This window comes from Conger conger, chromosome 10 (genome assembly GCF_963514075.1).
Source record: "Conger conger chromosome 10, fConCon1.1, whole genome shotgun sequence".
Lineage (NCBI taxonomy): Eukaryota > Metazoa > Chordata > Actinopteri > Anguilliformes > Congridae > Conger > Conger conger.
The window spans coordinates 8,336,559-8,356,549 of NC_083769.1; the positions used below are offsets into that span (position 1 = coordinate 8,336,559).

A 19,991-nucleotide genomic window follows, 5' to 3' on the forward strand; every position below is an offset into this window, starting at 1 on the left:
CCAAGACAAGATAATCCAGAACACACAGTTAATGGCCGTGGCCTTGGAGGCCCATGGTACAGACAGGGGGAGACATCTCCACTCACACAGTTATAGAAAATAATATTCATTAGCTTTAATTCAAAGCAAGTTATGGTACTTTAACAATTATGTATGATCTGGATCACTCCAGCATAAGCAACTAATAATAGGATAAGCAATTAATAATAAAATAATCCCATGAATATTGTGGCACCCCTGCTCCTGAATGTTGTGCCACGTGGGTGGAGAACCCTGGAGGGGCCCGTGCAGGTCAACCGCGCAGACGTCACGCATTGGGAGAGGTGTGCGAAGGGGTATATCTGCCTAGAGAGGTGATGGGATCAGCACCTTGGAGAGAGATCCCTCTACCTGCGGTCCAGGACCCCGGCCGGCGCACGTGAGTGAGCAGAGGGGAAAATCACTGACTCAGCTGCAGCCTCTTTTCCTAATGAGCAGGGAATGGGATTTAAGGCGCGGTCGAGGCTGCAGCCAGGCTCAGTTGGTGCCATTCCTGAGCGTGTGAGAGTGTGGAAGGCAGAGAGAGGAAGGACCTGCAACGCCCGGCCATACTGAACCTGAGGAAGACCCCACCTTCACGGACGGCAACACCGAAGACCTGGAAACGGACGCCGGTCACGTGAGCCAGATAAATTCCCTTCCTATTCACCCCCTGTCTTTGTGTTTCCCGCCAGCCCTGACGCGGCCGAAGAGGGGAGGAGGGAGGAAGCCCTGGAAAATACCCCGGTCTGGGAAGAACCTTCGTTTATTTTTTGCCTAAACGGCCCTTTGATTTCTCCAGTTTTCCCCTACCCTTGCCCTGAGGGGGGGCGCTATCACCGATACCCCGAAAAAAAAAACACAGAAAAAATAAATAAATAATCTGCTATCTCCTGTGTTGGTTCCTAGCTGTGCCCACTCTCTGCACCTCAGGATCCACCCCGAGGCACCACAATATATAATTTCAACAACAGATCCATTTCAGGTTCATAAGTTCATAATTACTGAATTAGCTCAGTCATATCTTGATCTGACATTTGTAAAAGCACCAGCTACAGCCCCAGCCTGCAGGTGCATCCTAAAGATCCGTACAGGAATGAACCAGTGTAGTTTATAGTATAGAGCGCTCAGGAAACTAAGGTAACTGGTTCCAACAAATACCAGCACACAGACCGGTCCTCCAGGACCCAGAGTTGTGCACCTCACACCGAAGGACTCTAAACAGAGTAAGAACAGGGTAAACCACTAGTGTCCAACTCCAGTCCTTGGGTGCCACAGTGTCTGCTGGTTTAACTGCAGTCCTGGAGGGCCGCAGTGTCTGCTGGTTTAACTCCAGTCTTGGAGGGCCGCAGTGTCTGCTGGTTTAACTCCAGTCCTGGAGGGCCGCAGTGTCTGCTGGTTTAACTGCAGTCCTGGAGGGCTGCAGTGTCTGCTGGTTTAACTCCAGTCCTGGAGGGCCGCAGTGTCTGCTGGTTTAACTGCAGTCCTGGAGGGCCGCAGTGTCTGCTGGTTTAACTGCAGTCCTGGAGGGCCGCAGTGTCTGCTGGTTTAACTGCAGTCCTGGAGGGCCGCAGTGTCTGCTGGTTTAACTCCAGTCCTGGAGGGCCGCAGTGTCTGCTGGTTTAACTGCAGTCCTGGAGGGCCGCAGTGTCTGCTGGTTTAACTGCAGTCCTGGAGGGCCGCAGTGTCTGCTGGTTTAACTGCAGTCCTGGAGGGCCGCAGTGTCTGCTGGTTTAACTCCAGTCCTGGAGGGCCGCAGTGTCTGCTGGTTTAACTCCAGTCCTGGAGGGCCGCAGTGTCTGCTGGTTTAACTGCAGTCCTGGAGGGCCGCAGTGTCTGCTGGTTTAACTCCAGTCCTTGGGTGCCACAGTGTCTGCTGGTTTAACTGCAGTCCTGGAGGGCCGCAGTGTCTGCTGGTTTAACTCCAGTCCTGGAGGGCCGCAGTGTCTGCTGGTTTAACTCCAGTCCTGGAGGGCCGCAGTGTCTGCTGGTTGTCGGGTTGTTGTGGCGTGACATTGGTTCAGGCTGTAAGAGCAGGTGGGCGCAGGTTTGTTTTCTAACCCAGCACAATAAGTCCCCTGCATAAGTCCCCTGCAGGCCTTAATAAAAAAATTTTTATATAAAAAAAGGTTAATTCGTTGAATCAGTGGTCGTAGTGCGAGGCTAAAACAAAAACCTGCAGCCACAACCGCTGTTTTCTGCTTTATATTGTGAATTGTGTTGTGATGTATATAAATTGAAATGCATTTGTTATTTAGCTGATACTTTCATCCAAAGTGTCTTGCCATTGATTCGACTACTACTACTAATGTAGTGTAATTCAGGCTTAGTGGTGTGAGTCATGATCTGTGTCGGCTCACGTAAAGGTCCACAGTGTAATATCAGTGGCTAATATAATACGAAAAAGTCAAAGCTATGGTATAATAGTATAGAATTATTCTGCTAATAAAAATAACAATAAAAATCATTTCAAAGGAAAAATAAATATTGAAAATAAGTATCGGCCGACACTAGTTCTGTGCTCGTCTTCGTCTTGTTTTTAATAACAGACGTTTTGGAGTCCTTTTTATGAGCTGATCACCTTGGAAATGAACTCATAACTCACTTGTCCGGACATCAAAATTAACAGTTAGCTAGCGTTTTGCCAAATGCATAACTACCTCAGATGTACTCGACATTGCCACAGCGGGCAAACTGCAAGGGGAACAAAGGCTCTGTATCATAGACTTCAGTGGAATAAGCAAAGCTGTTGCCCTGCTAACCAAGACGCCAGTGCAAGACTTGAAATACTACAAGTCCCACAATCCCCCGTGGTACTCGGTTGCCGTCCGGGAAGTGGCCGAACGGTCTGTGGAAATGACGCGGCGTGCCTTTATGAGCACAGAGCAGGGTGTAAGGTGGGCGTGTTCTCCGCAGATGGGCCCGTTGCCATGGTGGGCTCGGCGGCGATGGGCGGAATCCTGCTGGCGCTGATCGAGGGTGCAGGCATCCTGCTCACCAGATTCGCCTCCTCACAGTTCCCCACCGGTGAGTGTGTTTCTCCTTTTGCACCATTCTTTGCAAACTCTAGAGACTAGTGTGTGTGTGAAAATCCCAGGAGAACAGCAGTTTCTGACATACTCAAACCCCCCTGTCTGCCACCAACAATCATTCCACGGTCAAAGTCACTGAGATCACATTTTTACCCCATTCTGATGGTTGATGTGAACATTAACTAAGCTCCTGACCCATATCTACATGACTGTTTGCATTGCACTGCTGCCACACAATTGGCTGATTAGGTAATGGCATTAATAAGTAGGTGTGATAAAGTAAAAATGTTCCTAATAAAGTGCTTGGTGAGTGTAGCTTTCCTCTTTTTTCCTGAGTTTGAAAGTGTGTGAGCGTGCAGTGAGTGTGCAGTGTGCAGCGTGCAGACACAGAGTCCAGCTGTCAGTGTTGTGACTAGCGGCCGTTGTCACCTCTCTTTCAGGGGCCCAGTTTGCAGAGGAGCCCGCCCCGATGCCGGCCCCCCCCTTCGGAGAATACAGTCAGTATCAGTGAGGGAGGGGCCGCCCTCACCCACCCCTAGGCCTTTTAAAATATCTCCACAGATCTGACTCGAAAGAAAATTCTGGAACTTCTTCAGAAGGAACTCTGCAGTGCATCCCAACTTCAAGGATTTCATTTTTTTACTGATTGTTTTTTTTTTTTTTTCCTGAACCATCATTGCCATCTGCCTGTTAAAAAGCCTCACCTGTTGCATGTTCCCCACGATCAGTGTGTGAATGTTGGTGGTCAGCACCGGAATGGAAATGTCGTCAGGGCCCATGCAGTTGGGTGGCATAGAGGGGGTTATATTGGGATTTAGGAGACAATGGAACTCTAGTCTTTAACATGCTTCAGTGTCCTGGTGGGATTATTTCAGCTGTCAGCAGGCTGACTTCCGCTTTTACGTATTCTGGAAACGTACGGCTAACCGTTTTTTTAAATCGGGGTTTCAGTTGACGTGCCCCATTTCTGTGGCACTTTTCTGTTGATTCAATTTGACATACTGAGGGAGGAGCATTAGTGCACTAAAAAAATCTTTTAGCTGGGCAATCAATCCAGCATCCCAAATGTTGAAAATATTAATACAAAACAGGTCAAACACCATGAAGTACAGTGCTGAGGGAGTATTATCTTTTATTTGAGTTTAAATTACATTTTTGACAGCTGGAAAGAGGTTATGTTTAGTACCTTGCATAAGGGTGCGATGGCAGGGCTTTGCATGCGAAGCAAATGTATGACCTCCCTGTTTTTGAGGGCCACTGTTAGTCAGGGCTCTTGTCATTGGCCTAACGCCCCCCCCTCCACCTTCACCACCACCACCTCACCTCCCCACATTCAGCGCCGGTGGTAACAAGACCCAATTCTCTATCTGTTTTGCCACATACTCACTTCCTCATTGCAAACAAATTCACATCATTTGATTGTAAAATCACTTGAAATACTCTGAAACGGTGACTTCCGTTTTCAGATCACTTGGTGTCAAACAATTCCAGGATCTGAAATGGGTCTTGGATGTGGCAGCTCCTTTTTTATCCGTCACGGAAATTTGCGGTGCTATTGTCTGTGTAGTTTCCTCCCCTAAACCAGCCCACATTTCTGTTGTGACCAGAGCTTTCACAGGGTCGGTAAATGTGATTTCTTCATAAGGCTGAAAACTGGACTGAGTGAGAAGCGGTCGCCTAGTGCAGCAGGTGTGATCTTCTCTTGAGTCATATCTATAGTGTGTTGAACGAGCCTGCTGTGATGTCAGTTTGAACTGGGTTTCTGATGAGATACCCTCTGCAGATCCTCTCTCTCCTAGCAAGTAAGTCCTTGTCTTTTGTATTTCCTCAAGCAAAGTTTTTGTTTTTTCCAGAATCCCTAAGGTACTTTAGAGGATGGAACAGACACTGGGCAGAAACGTCTCCCTTTGTAGCTTCATAGGCTGGTGTTGCATGCTGCCATGATGTGATTTGCATTGCTTTTGATTGTCTTAGGTATTTGACATTCATCAAATAGACCTGAAACCAATTGTAATTCTTTTTAAGCCTATATATTTTAAGAGATTTTTAAGGGAATGTATATAGTTTTTGCAGCAAAGTACATTTTCTGCACCTAATTTTGCTTCACTGAAAATGACTAATGGTTCAGCGACTTTATTAATACTTACATGAAAGTACATGTAATGTACACAATCATTAGTTTCAATCAATATTTTTATGACAGTTTGACGTTGAGTTCATGTATTTCTGCACAAACACAGTTTAGCAAACTCATATCGGTAATTTCTGGCCCTCCTGAAATCATTTTGTGATGAAAATTTCAAACACGTACATTTATTTTACTTATTATTTATTCAGCAGGAAGCTGCATTGAGATCCGGAATCTCTTTTTCAAAACAGACCTGGCGAAGGTAGCAGCCAACACAGTATAAATTTACAGTACATAATAAAATTACATGTAACATATAAAGCATTTGTAAAACTTTTGGCCAGATTTTTCGTGTTAGTTTTGTGTTTGATAACGCAGCTGAATTAACTTTTAAAATCTGAAAAAAGAAATTGTACTTTTTTGTTTATGTTTTTGCCGGTGCATTAAGTTCACTGGACAGCAATGGGCGATGTACTTGAAGCACATGGAACTGAAGGTGGAGATTTACACATCAGGTGTCCATATCCAGATGATTATCTGCATCTACCAAAGTATGTCTGCCGTCATCCATGTGGGAGAAGGGATGTTCTTATCAGAAGTGATACGTCGGCTGTCAGTGAACGCGCTGGAAGATTCCTCCTGCATGACAATTCCCTCTGGCGTTTTTTCACTGTGACCATGATAAAACTGAGTCTACAGGACACAGGCCTCTATTACTGTGGAATAGAAACATGGGGCAGAGACTGGAAGGTCAAAGTAACAGTGACTGTCAGTAAAGGTATAACTTACCCAAACCTTGCCTTTCCATTCTTTCTTTGTATGTGCATGCCACAATAATTCTACTGTATCCGCTCTATAACAGCCATGAGTTATGTGCATAAGTCAAAAAGAGGCGCTGATTGGTAATTGTAATATGTGCTGATACTTTAGAGTTAGGAATACATGACTGCCTTCAGTACCCCAGTTCATTGCTGAGCACAACGCACTGAAAAGTGTCATCTCATTTTGAGTAAACATTTGAGCGCTTATCTGGATACATATTAAAATAATAACTGCTTTGGTTGACACCCTGTGGTCGGGAGATTGATGCATGTTTTTATGCTTGTGCAGCAACGGTTCCTGCAGCCACACTGCTCCCCTCTGCTGTTCAGAGTGGCGGGGGTTCACCACACAGCAGCTCCGTCAGACCGACCGGAACTGCCTTCAGTGCTGAGCAAGAATGGAGAGTCCCTTTCTCCACACCTCCCTGTGAGAATGCCCTCTCCCTCTCTCTCTCCCTCTCTCTCTGTCTCCCTCTCTCCCTCTCTCCCCTCTCCCTCTCCCGCTCTCTCTCCCTCTCCCTCTCTCTCCCTCTCTCTCTATGCATATACACACGCATATGCACACAGACACCTAGCATTCTATGATACTAATCATTTAGTCTTTTCCTGATTTCTATTAATCCTGTATTATTCATGGATGAACGGGAAACCACTACCAATAGCCTACATGCATTTAAGAGTTGAATTTCAGCAGGATAAACTCTAGATAGCCTGAATCTATTAAATACATATACATATGCAGACAACTCCTCCCATATGTGGCAGTATGGCACAATGTTTGCATCTGCGTCATGATCAAAAAATGTGCATGTGATTTTAGAGTAACCCGAGAGATATATATCAAAAACTCAACTCGTGAGTTTGTGAGCGGTGCGTCCCCCATGCATTTGCCAGCCGTTCTTGCTTGCCTTTCATTCAGATCTGAACATGCAAACATCTTAACCAAAAGAACCAAAATAAGCCGTATACTGTAAATGAGTGCAGTTTTAGGAAGTCATAGCTATGATCTTGCACAAACCTGCTCATTTGGCTGCAGATATATTCTTGGACATATATCATTTAAGCCCACACATGACATTTGACACTATCTGGGGTACTGGTCAAACTGGTTAGTTTCAGAAATGTAATACCTTACAGTATATGAAATATAGGCATATGTACTGTATATAGTAAGTCTATTATTTAAAAAGGCACAGTGCTTCTTCAAATACACTGAAATTCCTTCATATGTTGAGAGTCCTTTTCTGTTATATTTTTTAAATAAAAAGTATTTCACTAAAATGCAGGTCTAAGATACAGCTATGTTATGCTTTAGAGAGAAGTAAAATAATTTCACTCGAGTTTTATGTGGATCCATCATTTCTTGATTGTAACATTCAATAAGTGATCTTCTACTGCCTTCTTTTACAGATTACTCAATGGAAACTGCCACAGTCCGACTGATATTGGATGGAAACAACGGTAATTGGAATTAAACCTTTGAATTGAGTTTTAGATTCATTCAAGGTTTCACAGTAGAGGGTAGAATGCTGCACTAGCAGAAGCACCGGCACTATAGTGCATCAAATGATGATGGGTTTTTAAGGGAAATGCATTCATTACAGGGTCAAATATGTCTGATAAAAAATACTTTGGCATAGATTATTGGATTATTGCAGAATCATTGCAGAAATAATCCAAATTATAGCACTGAAATGGGCAAAGCCCTTTTAATGTTATTCATCTTAAATCTAAAATCTAAAAATCTTTTTGCAAAATTGAATGTGTGAATTGCTTCTGCATGTGTCATGGACCTTCAAAAAAGATTGAACTTCCTGAACTCCTGCTTTCTGTTAGGTGTTGCAGACAGCCTTGTTGTGGTTGGTGCAGCTCTGGGTGTGTTGACGTGTCTAATTATGGCTGCTCTTGCGGTCCTTCTCAGAACAAGATCAGTTTCAAAATCACTTGGTAAGACCAACCACCATACACAGTTTGGAAAACGTTACTGATCAAAACCATCCAACATTTTACTCATCACTGGGTGCTTAGGCAGAAACTTGTGTACTTGCGCTGACAGTTAATAAGTTAAAAAAATTACATTCAAGCCCCGTATTTCAGTTTGTTGAAAGAAGCCTGGTCATACCACCAAGTGCTTTAATAAAGGATTAGGGACCTATTGCATCATTTAAACCTGGTTTTCTATACCCTTAAATCCAGCGGACTTGTCTGTCTCTGTGGACAATGTACAGGTAAGTAGCATCTTATTTCTAAACCCTTATTATTGTACGCATACATTCATAATGAGAAGAAAAATATAGAAGCACGCATCAAAATGAACGGAAAAATCAGGGAAAAGAATTATGAGCCTGATTATAAAAGGCAAACCACCAACTGGAAAGAAAAAAAACTGGGTTCAGGCACACTTAAATACTAGGCTATATAGGTATTGGCAATGGATGGCTTTATTATGAGCTCAAACGTAAAAGAAACACTAATTGCTATGAATTTTTACCTTTGATACATTTTTAATCCAGAGGCAGTTCATCTCCCAGATTCCAGTCAAGACGTTCTGGAGAGTTACTGGCTCTGCTGGTTTTTGAGTGAGGCCAGTGAAATTAACCGCTTTAAAAACTCAATTACCCATAAGTACTGAATAACAGAGCACCAGTACCAGAATTTAGGATCCCTGATACATTTTGATAGCAGTTATGCCATCTTCTCAATTATGAGCAGGGCATACCACATCCTCATACACCCCAGAATTAGACACTTTTCAAGGTACTAATTATAATTAATTAACATGACGTGGAACAGATCTGTTATGAACAGTGCCCTAGACCGTGTAAAAGTGTTCTATTGGCTCCAACTTGTCTCCCTCAGGATGAAGAGGACCCTGAGCATCTGTATGATGAATACAATGACACAGTTGTTTACAGCACTATTGGTCTGCCCCAGGAGGATTCTGAGCAGGCGTACTGCATGGTGCAGTTCTCAGACCTTCCATCAAATGAGAATGACCTGTACTCACTGGTGATGTCTCATTGAGGGAAGATTGCCTCCCGGCCTGTTTATGTTAGTGTTTCAGGTGTTTCAGTCGTTGAATGGCTAGAAGGTCCACATGTCTGGTGTCCAATACAAAATTGGGGTACGGACCCACCCAATTTTGTGGGTGGTCTGTGGCAAAACAATTCCTGGGCCTGGGTTGTCTGTGCTGAATTTTGTTAAAATGATTTTGGTTTAATTGCTCATTTTCTAAACAGCTGTATTATGTATGTGTTGGACCACAGTGAAATGATGAAAAGGCACATAGTCTGCTTGCGATCACTGAGGCACTCCACTCTGCCAAAGCCAAATCCCTCTCCTCTGCTCTCTGCTCTCATTGCTGACTGGGATGGGTGTCACAGGGTCTGGACTGGCATGGTTTTCCTCCTACCTCTCTGGTCGCTCCTACCAGGTGACTTGGAGGGGCTCAGTCTCTGACCCTCACCCCCAACAGTCCCGCAGGGTTCAGTTTTTGGTCCTCTCCTCTTCTCTCTATACAGTCCCGGCCAAAAGTTTTGTCGCATGAGTGGACAAAAGTGACAATTGCTAATTACCCAACTCTTAATTAGCTAATACAGTTAGGCAGCAACACAAATTAATCATTAGTGTCTAAAGTTTATTTAGACACTAGCAAAACTAAAATTTCATAGATGTTCATAAGGTTTATTGCTTGATAATGATGAACAAGCCAGGTTCTACCTGGACAAAAGTCTTGTCGCAAATCAAATTATAATCAATACATTTTATCTTTCTCAAAAAGTAAATAAAATACCAAATGAAAAATCAGTCTAGTATTTCATCATGGACTATAAGTTAAGAAATTAATATCTTGTACGGGTTCCTTTGGCCTGCAGAACAGTTGACATCCGGTTTGGCAGAGAGTCGTAGAGCTTGTTGATGAAGTCGTCGGGGATTGCATGGAAGTCCACCTTGCAGGCATCCCAAAGCTCCTCCAAGTTGTTTGGCTTGGTCCTCCAAGCTTCCTCCTTCATTCTTCCCAAGATATTCTCAATAATATTCATATCTGGATACTGTGCTGGCCATCCCTGAAGGACCTTGATCTTCTTCCCCCAGCTCCATCCTGTTGAAAGAGCTGACCCCTTTTGTAGTTGGGAATGTACTGGAAGGCAAGAACCTGTTGATATTTGGCACCGTCAATGTTACCATCCACCTTACAGATCTCCCTGGCACCTCCGTATTGATCTTTCCACCTCCAAATTTGACTGTCTTCTGGGTGAACTGACGATTCATCTGAAAAATCAATTTTTCGCCACTTTTCTGCTGTCCAACCTTCCGTCAGGCTGTGGGCCTTGGCGTACGCAACACGGTTTCTTAGCTGTCATTTAGTAACAATTTTGAAATGTAATTTTGCTAGCTTCTAATAAATTTTAGACACTTATGATTAATTTGTGTTGTTTCCTAACTTTATTAGCTAATTAAGAGTTGGGTAATGAGCAATTGTCACTTTTGTCCACTCATGCGACAAAACTTTTGGCCGGGACTGTACACCATGTCTCTTGGTTCTGTTATCTCTTCCCCTGGCTTTTCTTACCATTCTTATGCCGACACCCAACTCTTTCTTTCCTTCCCCCCCAATACCCACCACACAGATCTCTGCCTGCTTGGCTAATATCTCTGCGTGGATGACTTCTGGCTTTCTGTTTATCATCCATCACTGTTCATTGCATTTCGTCATCCCCTGTTATGTCTGTGTCAGGATGTTATCGAGCCATAGTCACCCCTGTCTGCGTGCTGCACTATTCGGGTCGTTTCGAAGATTTCCAGGTTTCGATGATTCCTTCCCAGTCTCGCATTTCCTTACTTTCTGCTTTTCTCGCTAGTTAATGTTGTATAGCACTATTCTTACTAACAACTACTAATTTTGATATTGTACAGTACTAATTATATGAATACATTTACTGTCTGTCTAACTAATAAACTAACAGTCACTTAATTTGGATTGTTTAGATTTAATCGTGTTACTAACTCACTAACGTTATCTCTCGTTTTCAAGTCTGCTCTGTAACTCCGCCTGTCTGTTCTATCACTGACTACTTGCTTAGTTTCAGCGAAGTGTTCGCACCTGTCTCTCACTATCACTACGTCTCCTAACTCTACACAATTGTCTACTCCTTAATCCGGAGCCACGTTTTCGTTTCCCCCTTGTTATTGTTTCATTACCCCATTATGTTCTTGATTTGTTCAGCCCTCCTCACTCCCGTGCTCCGACAAGTATGTCTCTTCCCCTCATGTATTTAAGCCCCAGTCTCTGCTTGATACCTTGTCAGAACGTTGATCAATTTTCATTGCCATTGACACCAAGTTTGCCTTACCCTTCTGTTTTGTTTGCCTTTTGATTATTTGGTTATTTTTATTTTTCCTTCCGCCTTCATTGACTTCGTTTTTGCCTAGCCCTTTTTGTACTTCAGCCTGTGATTTTCAGATTATAGACTCCTGCTTTGTTTTTTGACCATTCTTTTGCATCTCGATTCTGGCATTGTTTGAACTCTTATTACCTGGCTTGAAATTGGACTGAATAAAGACAAAGGTTTTTGCATACTCCCTGGTCTGCGTCTGGGTCCTCTGAACGGTACCTCACACAGTCAGCCTCCACACCACAGCCAGTCAGGCCCCAGTCAGCCTCACAGACAGGCCCACAGAGAGCCTCCATGCAGTGCAGAGATTGAGGCAGAAAAAGCCCATTCCCTGATAAACAAATCACTTCCAATTCACACATCAGTTCCCTCTCTCCGAGTGAAGCTTAGCAGAGCATTGTTGTCTCTTGATTGGGAAGAGTCCAAAGGCATAGGTTTGATTTTGACATTGGTAGGGACACAAATGGGGGAGGTAACCCCCACTGGAAGCTGAGGTGTTTTGCATTGACGATAGCCTTCTGCCCATCATTGCATGTCATCTAGAGCCTTTATTTATAGATAATTATGGTGGCCAACACACTCAGACACAATGGTGTAGCACATGTAGTAATGAATCTTTTACTCAAATATGCCAGATGAATGGGACTTTGAAGAGCACATTTTAAGGCAGGTACTGTTTCCTATTCAAACCAATGATCTGTAAACATATATTTACATTCAAAATCCATCCATCCATTCTCTGAACCCGCTTATCCTGAACAGGGTCGCAGGGGGGCTGGAGCCTATCCCAGCATACATTGGGCGAAAGGCAGGAATACACCCTGGACAGGTCGCCAGTCCATCGCAGGGCACACACCATTCACTCACACACTCATACCTATGGGCAATTTAGACTCTCCAATCAGCCTAACCTGCATGTCTTGCATTATTGTAAGACTAATAAAATGTTGAAGATTGGTGGGATTAATTATTGTGACTAATATAAAATTGAACGACAAATTTTTATTCAAAATACATTGCCGTCATGTTCCAGTTTATTCTCCTTCACTTGTCTACAAATACACCTTTGCCGTTCTCTCACTGCTTAACAATAAATAAATTTAAAATGCATTCATCATATTAAAATGCACCAGATGCCTCCAAATTGCATCAGAAAAAAATGCCAGGGGACATCATCTGAACCCCCCTGGCCGGCTACTTTTTCTCTTTGGCCAACTACTTACATTTCTGGGGAACACTGCAAACTCTAGAGACTAGTGAGCATGAAAATCCCTGGAGATCAGCAGTTCCTGAGATACTCAAACTACCCTGTCTGCCATGAATAATCATTCCATGGTCAAAGTCACTTAGATCACATTTCTTCCCCATTCTGATGGTTGATGTGAACATGACCCGTATCTGTTTTGTTATGTTACAGCCTTACTCCAAAATGGAATAAATTCATTTTTTTCCTCAAAATTCTACACACAACACCCCATAATGACAACATGAAAGAAGTTTTTTTGAATTTTTTGCACATTTATTAAAAATAAAAAATCTAAGAAATCACATGTACATAAGTATTCACAGCCTTTGCCATGAAGCTCAAAATTGAGCTCAGGTGCATCCTGTTTCCACTGATCAACCTTGAGATGTTTCTACAGCTTAATTAGAGTCCACCTGTGGTAAATTCAGTTGATTGGACATGATTTGGAAAGGCACACACCTGTCTATATAAGGTCCCACAGTTGACAGTGCATGTCGGAGCACAAACCAAGCATGAAGTCAAAGGAATTGTCTGTAGACCTCCGAGACAGGATTGTCTCGAGGCACAAATCTGGGGAAGGGTACAGAAATATTTCTGCTGCTTTGAAGGTCCCAATGAGCACAGTGGCCTCCATCATCCGTAAATGGAAGAAGTTCGGAACCACCAGGACTCTGCCTAGAGCTGGCCGCCCGTCTAAACTGAGCAATCGGGGGAGAAGGGCCTTAGTCAGGGAGGTGACCAAGAACCCGATGGTCACTCTGTCAGAGCTCCAGCGTTCCTCTGTGGAGAGAGGAGAACCTTCCAGAAGGACAACCATCTCTGCAGCAATCCACCAATCAGGCCTGTATGGTAGAGTGGCCAGACGGAAGCCACTCCTTAGTAAAAGGCACATGGCAGCCCACCTGGAGTTTGCCAAAAGGCACCTGAAGGAATGAGAAACAAAATTCTCTGGTCTGATGAGACAAAGATTGAACTCTTTGGCGTGAATGCCAAGCGTCATGTTTGGAGGAAACCAGGCACCGCTCATCACCTGGCCAATACCATCCCTACAGTGAAGCATGGTGGTGGCAGCATCATGCTGTGGGGATGTTTTTCAGCGGCAGGAACTGGGAGACTAGTCAGGGTTGAGGGAAAGATGAATGCAGCAATGTACAGAGACATCCTGGATGAAAACCTGCTCCAGAGCGCTCTTGACCTCAGACTGGGGCGATGGTTCATCTTTCAGCAGGACAACGACCCTAAGCACACAGCCAAGATATCAAAGGAGTGGCTTCAGGACAACTCTGTGAATGTCCTTGAGTGGCCCAGCCAGAGCCCAGACTTGAATCCCATTGAACATCTCTGGAGAGATCTGAAAATGGCTGTGCACCGATGCTCCCCATCCAACCTGATGGAGCTTGAGAGGTGCTGCAAAGAGGAATGGGCATTAAAAAATGTGGGAAAAGTGAAGCGCTGTGAATACTTTCCGGATGCACTGTATAGCTGACACCCCCCCCCCCCCCCCAGGGGTGCACAACAAGGGCCGATCCTGTGGTGGGAATTTAAATTTATTCCTGTAAGAAAACACTCAAGAGACAGAGACAGTAAATAAAATCCAATCTTTACTATTCGCATAGGGTCCACGCCCCTTTTGAATATTAATATTCCCAATGATCAATATTCAAAGACAATCCACCACTCTTCTCCTTACTACAGATTGTTTATTCATATCTCCCCCCTTCAAGGTACTGTCTATGCAGATACATGTTCTCCAAACATTCCAGCATGGTGTATACACAGGGGCCTGTGCAATTAACTGCGCGTCTGAGAAATCTATTTTATCTTGTTTTAACTCCCTATTTCCAGGAAGATAATCCCCATGGTAGCTTCCATCATGAGGTCTTTTGTTTTTGGTTCTGTCTTGTCTTGGTCTCAGGCACCAAGACAAGATAATCCAGAACACACAGTTAATGGCCGTGGCCTTGGAGGCCCATGGTACAGACAGGGAGAGACATCTCCACTCACACAGTTACAGAAAATAATATTCATTAGCACAAAGCAAGTTATGGTACTTTAACAATTATGTATTATCTGGATCACTCCAGCATAAGCAACTAATAATAGGATAAGCAATTAATAATAAAATAATCACATGAATATATAATTTCAACAACATTTCCCTTCTCTTTTTAATTGATTATCCGCTAACATGCCACTCCTCTCGATTTTTGGCATGTGCTTCATTCACAGGAAAATACTTAATTGTTGAAACAGGTCATTTAATTCTATCACATGTTGGTATGGTCTCTCCGACGTGTCAGACGGAGCGGTCACTTCATTGACGTCCTGTCACATAAACATCTGATATTGTAGGTTAGCACTCAACATTTTTGATATCAATCCTTTAATTATGGGAACCCCACAGCAGCTGCAGAAGAACAGTACTGCGAATCCTGCTACTATGAGGGTCAGTACAGATGTTATTGCTGCTTTCCACCCCCCAGAAATGAGCCACTGACACCAGGAGTTATCATATACATAGTCGTTTTGTTGTGCATCCGACAGATCTTCTAAGCGCTGCAAAGCCTGATCTATTTCTCCGCTTTTCTCATCATTTGCTGGTATGTAAGTGCAACACGAGGCTCCCACGATATGACACACTCCCCCCTGCGCCGCCATCAACAGGTCTAGCACCATCCGATTTTGCAGTGTTATTAGCCGTAAAGCAGTCAACTGTCACTGTATGCTTCTAGTTATGTTGCTGGTCTCATTTATAAGTGTACTTAAACGGTAATTCACAGTCTCCAAACGTAGCATTATCTTCCCCACCCCTGTCCAAGGAAATACGGTGAGGGCTACCTTCTGTCCGGTTGTCCACAATTTTGCCTCATCTGGGACGTTGGTGCCCCAGATAGAATCATGAGGCGCACTGGCGTCTCGACTCCCCCGCGTGGTCTCACAATGTACGTGTGATCTCTCAATTGTATATAAACACATGCCCCTCCCCAGTTCGGTGGTAATGCCACGATGTCCACACAACCAATACCAACTGTCCACGGCTCTCGTCCCATTCCAATGCGGTGCCGATGGGTTACATAGCGTGCCATTTGGACTGTTCTCTTTACCGGTGGAAAAGGACAGTTCGGTTACGAGCGGATATCCACAGAAAATCAGTAATTTCCCCTGACACCCCTGGGTTACCTCCCACAAATTCAGTGCCATTTCCCTTGACACAAAACTTCTGCCCCGATTTATACTGGACTACCATGAGTGGAATGTTAGAAGTCATATTCCCCAATTTCAGATATCCATCTTTATCGGTACAATATTTTAAACCAGAATCCGTTATCAGGTCGAGTGGGGGTGTACTGGGATCCATTGATGTTAATGTACTACGAGCAGTGGATACCGCAATAGCGCACTTTACTGTATCATTCACACTTCGCGTGGGCGCTGCGACTTGTATCACCTCTAGCCTGGGTGTAGATATAGAGGCCGGCAATTGTGTGCACACATAACATTCAGTGCGGTTTGCAGAATGTGCTGATCTATTTGCATATCTCCACCATGACTTAGTAGCATATTGTCGTGAGCCACGGACCCCTTGCCGAGCTCAGACCTCACGTTCCCACGAGCAGTACCCCATGAGGAGGTGTCTCGGGGACGAACTCTCTTTTCCTTTAAGTACTCCGAATGTCCTGGAGCCCTGGTAAGTTCTACTGAACTTCCAGCCCAGTCTCGAAGTGAAGGGGGTGATGCAAATCTGGTATACGACTTCCTGTATTCACTGTATTCCTCTAAAAGAACCCTTATCACATATGATTATAGTAAGATATACTTTATTATAATCAATCAAAAGAATAGAGTTATACAGCTGACAGGTTAAACATCATCTTTCCGTTTGCTAATCACATACAAGTTTCATATACCCCTTTAGCTCTTTCTAATTTACCTTTCCACCAGATGTTAAATTCAAGGTACACCCCTCAAATACCCATCCTCTTTGGCCTTAGCCTTATCCTATAGCTCCCCCTTCTGGACGTTAAAATAAACTATTCCTAGAATATTATGTTCATCTAAACTCTAAAAACTTCTCTACATTTTTCTACCTTATATAGTATCTTAATGAAAAATAAAAGACATAAAAATAAAAGGAAACTTATAACGTTGCGTTGCTCTCTCTTCAACAGCCCATAGATATCTTCAACAGCGAAATCCTAAGAGGGTTTTTTCTTCTCTCTTCTTTTTTCTTATTTTTTCCTGCTTTTTAACGTCTTAAAGCTCACTCCTTATATATCCTTAACTTGTATAAAAGTGTCCCTTTTTTTGATAAGAAATGTCCCCAGTATACCGAGTGGAAAGACATTTATCTCTTATGCAACTTTTTTAATGAACATATTCATCACTGTTATTTGTCTCCCTGTCTAATCTCTCCTTGGACTCTCTCCAAACTTTGACATTATACAAGCCAGCAGTAAGTGCCTTCCACCATCTCAATACACTCTTCCGGTGCTCTTTTTTGTGGCACCTTAAGGGATCTACAAAGGACATCCAGCTAATAGCCAAGTGTAATTCATCACTTAACTCCTCCACTGTTAGTCCTTTGAATCTATCCGATAAATTATTCGTGCTATAATCAGGAAGGCCCTTAAAGTCTCTTAATCTTCTTTCGGTATTGACATCCCTTCCGTTTTCCTTATCTTTCCTACATTTTTCCATCTCCTCATACTCTTTGATCTCCCAATCATCTACATTGTTTTCCTCATCTTTTTGCTTTAGCCAGGCATTGTGCTCCTCCCCTGTAGGGTTGGGGTATTCCCCAACTGCTCGCTCAGCATGTTGAATCTCCTCCAAGGTCATGCTGGAACTCATTCTGTGCATGGCCTCAGTCAGAACTTTAACCTTGCTCCTTAGTACTCTAAATCTAAGTCCCCCGACTTCAGACTCCTCTGCTGACAATTATGGCTGCTCATTAGCTCTGAACCGCATATTTTTCCTCTTACGGGCGTTCTTGCTACCACCTCATTGGCGTGTGCGAGGGGTTAACAATGCATTCCTGCCTAACCCATCTCCCGTCAATCTCTCATCAGGGGGGCCTAGGGCTGAGTCCTCGACAATATATGTGTGCAGGATTTCCTGATTCAGCTAGGTAATCATTCGCCTCCAGATATCTTCTAGCCTTAGGCGAGGTTGGCATATGACCTTGCACTTACCATGCATGTCCCTAAGATCAACAGAAACAGGGAGGAGAGAGGCATCTCTGGGAACCGGTCTGGAGTCTCTACTGACTTGGAGTGTAAATAAGTTCTTCACCAGGTTTGAGACGGACGAGCTCTCTATGCCACGCCCCCCTTTGTAGCTGGACTCCCTCCAAGTCTATCCGGACCCTTTAATAATATTGAGATGCACCTACACACCAGCAACTGGAGGTGATACTACCTTACAGTGTGACTGATGTATCCACGTCTCTCTCTCCTGGATTCTCACTGCAGTAGGTGTGGTCAGGAGCACTTGACATGGACCCTTCCACATCGGTTCACTCCACTTTTTCTTTTTACCGACACTTTGCACCAGGATCCAATCTCCAGGCTTAATCTCGCCTGGTGGCAGCTCCGCTGGCAATCTGGGAGGAAGCACATTTCGAATCTCACTCTTATTAGGAACCTAGGCGGGTCAAGACTTCATTCCTAAATTCTGGCCCATTATCACTATATAATGCCTTTGGAATACCCCACCTAGGAATGATTTCTCTACTCAGACATTTTGCTACTGTGATTGCATCTATAGATGTGGCTGGGAAAGCTTTTACCCATTTAGAGAATGTATAAGATGTATAAAGTCCTTCACACCCCGTGTATTATAACTTTGCCATGTTGGGCATTTCTTAGAAAAGTTTTTTAAGTAAGTGGTGAGTCCAATGGTATAGTAACTTTGATCTATTACCCCTCTCATCCCTTCTCTTGATACATGGCACTGCCCATGTACCAAATGAGCAGCAATATGGAACCACCCCACAAAAACGGCTAAGGAAAATAAAGCAACCCTTAAAAAACCAGGGCGAATAACCCAACCAAAATGAGTGCTAAAAGGCGAGCGCTGCAAGGCGATCCCAAAATAACAACCTAGTATAAAAGACTAGGTAAGCAAAATAAAGAACCTTGAGTCGCAGCTCAGGAAAACGCACAAACTACATACCGGGGGCAACGTCCCTCACCCACAGGTTTACACGAGCCGAAAACCAGAGAAAACCAAAAGAACCTATAGGAAGGCGTTCGCAGTGTACACCACACTAGCGAGCAGAACACCTTCCTTACCTTATTTTCTTTTAAATTAATCGAAAACCCAAACCAGCACAATACCTGACTCCTATAATCACTGAGTCTACCGTGTGCTTTACCAGTGTGGTGACAGAGCGAACAGTGACACCAAACCCACGATGGCGTCTGAGGCTGCCATAGGGACGGCATATATCAAATCTAACAGTGGCTGCACAATCTGTGCATAGTCAGGAATCCAGCTCCGGCAGAAATTTACAGTACCCAAAAGTGACATCATGTCCTTTTTAGTTCTAGGTTTCGGCATCTGGGCTATTGCCAGTTGTCGCTCAGGCAATATAGTCTTTCCAGTTTTTGAAATGTTATGGCCCAAACATTGAACTGTTTCCTGCCACAGTTGCAATTTGCTTTTGTTTACCTTGTGACCTTGTGAAGCAAAAAATTTCAAACATGCCAAAGTATCTATTTTACATTGTTCCACCGTACGCAAGCAAATTAATATATCATCTACCTGTATTTAATTTGGCTCCCTTGAGGGGGAGTAAATTTCGCTATGTTTGCCTCCATTGCTTGCGTAAATATCGCTGGTGATTCCACATATCCCTGCGGACAACGCGTATATGTATATGTCTTTCGCTGAAGGAAAAGAAAGCATTTGAAAGGTCAATCACAGAAAAATCTGCAGATTGCGGTCACATATCATTTAAAATAGTATTGGGGTCCGGTGTGACAGGAGCCCTTGGAATTACCGCTGCATTTACTGCTTGTAAATCCTGCACTAATCTCCATTCTCCGTTCGCTTTACGGACTGGAAAAAGAGGCGTATTACAATGGAGAATTTGGGCAAGACACAATTACACCTTTATCAAATAATTCACGTATAACACGTCACTCAGCAGTTCCTCTTGTTCTAGAGTGAGGCATATTTTTTCTCACATCGGATTACTTTAATCGACTTCCCCCATAAGACGGACCCGTGTGCCGCGCAAATTCCATTGTAGTGGTATTGCAGTAATTCTTAGTTCAGGCGAGTACATTGTTATCGGAGAATCACAGCTCCCAGTTCTGTGCCCTCTGCGCAGAACGTACAACTGCT

At 43.8% G+C, this 19,991-nt stretch overlaps 1 long non-coding RNA gene across 1 annotated transcript; it reads left to right on the forward strand.

Annotated features, from left to right (window-relative positions):
- Window positions 1–524: 524 nt before the first annotated feature.
- On the forward strand, window positions 525–3,548 carry LOC133138238 (uncharacterized). The gene is made up of 3 exons (XR_009709699.1): window positions 525–658; window positions 2,935–3,045; window positions 3,491–3,548. It is a non-coding gene; the product is annotated as an uncharacterized LOC133138238 (long non-coding RNA).
- The last annotated feature ends 16,443 nt before the right edge of the window (window positions 3,549–19,991 follow it).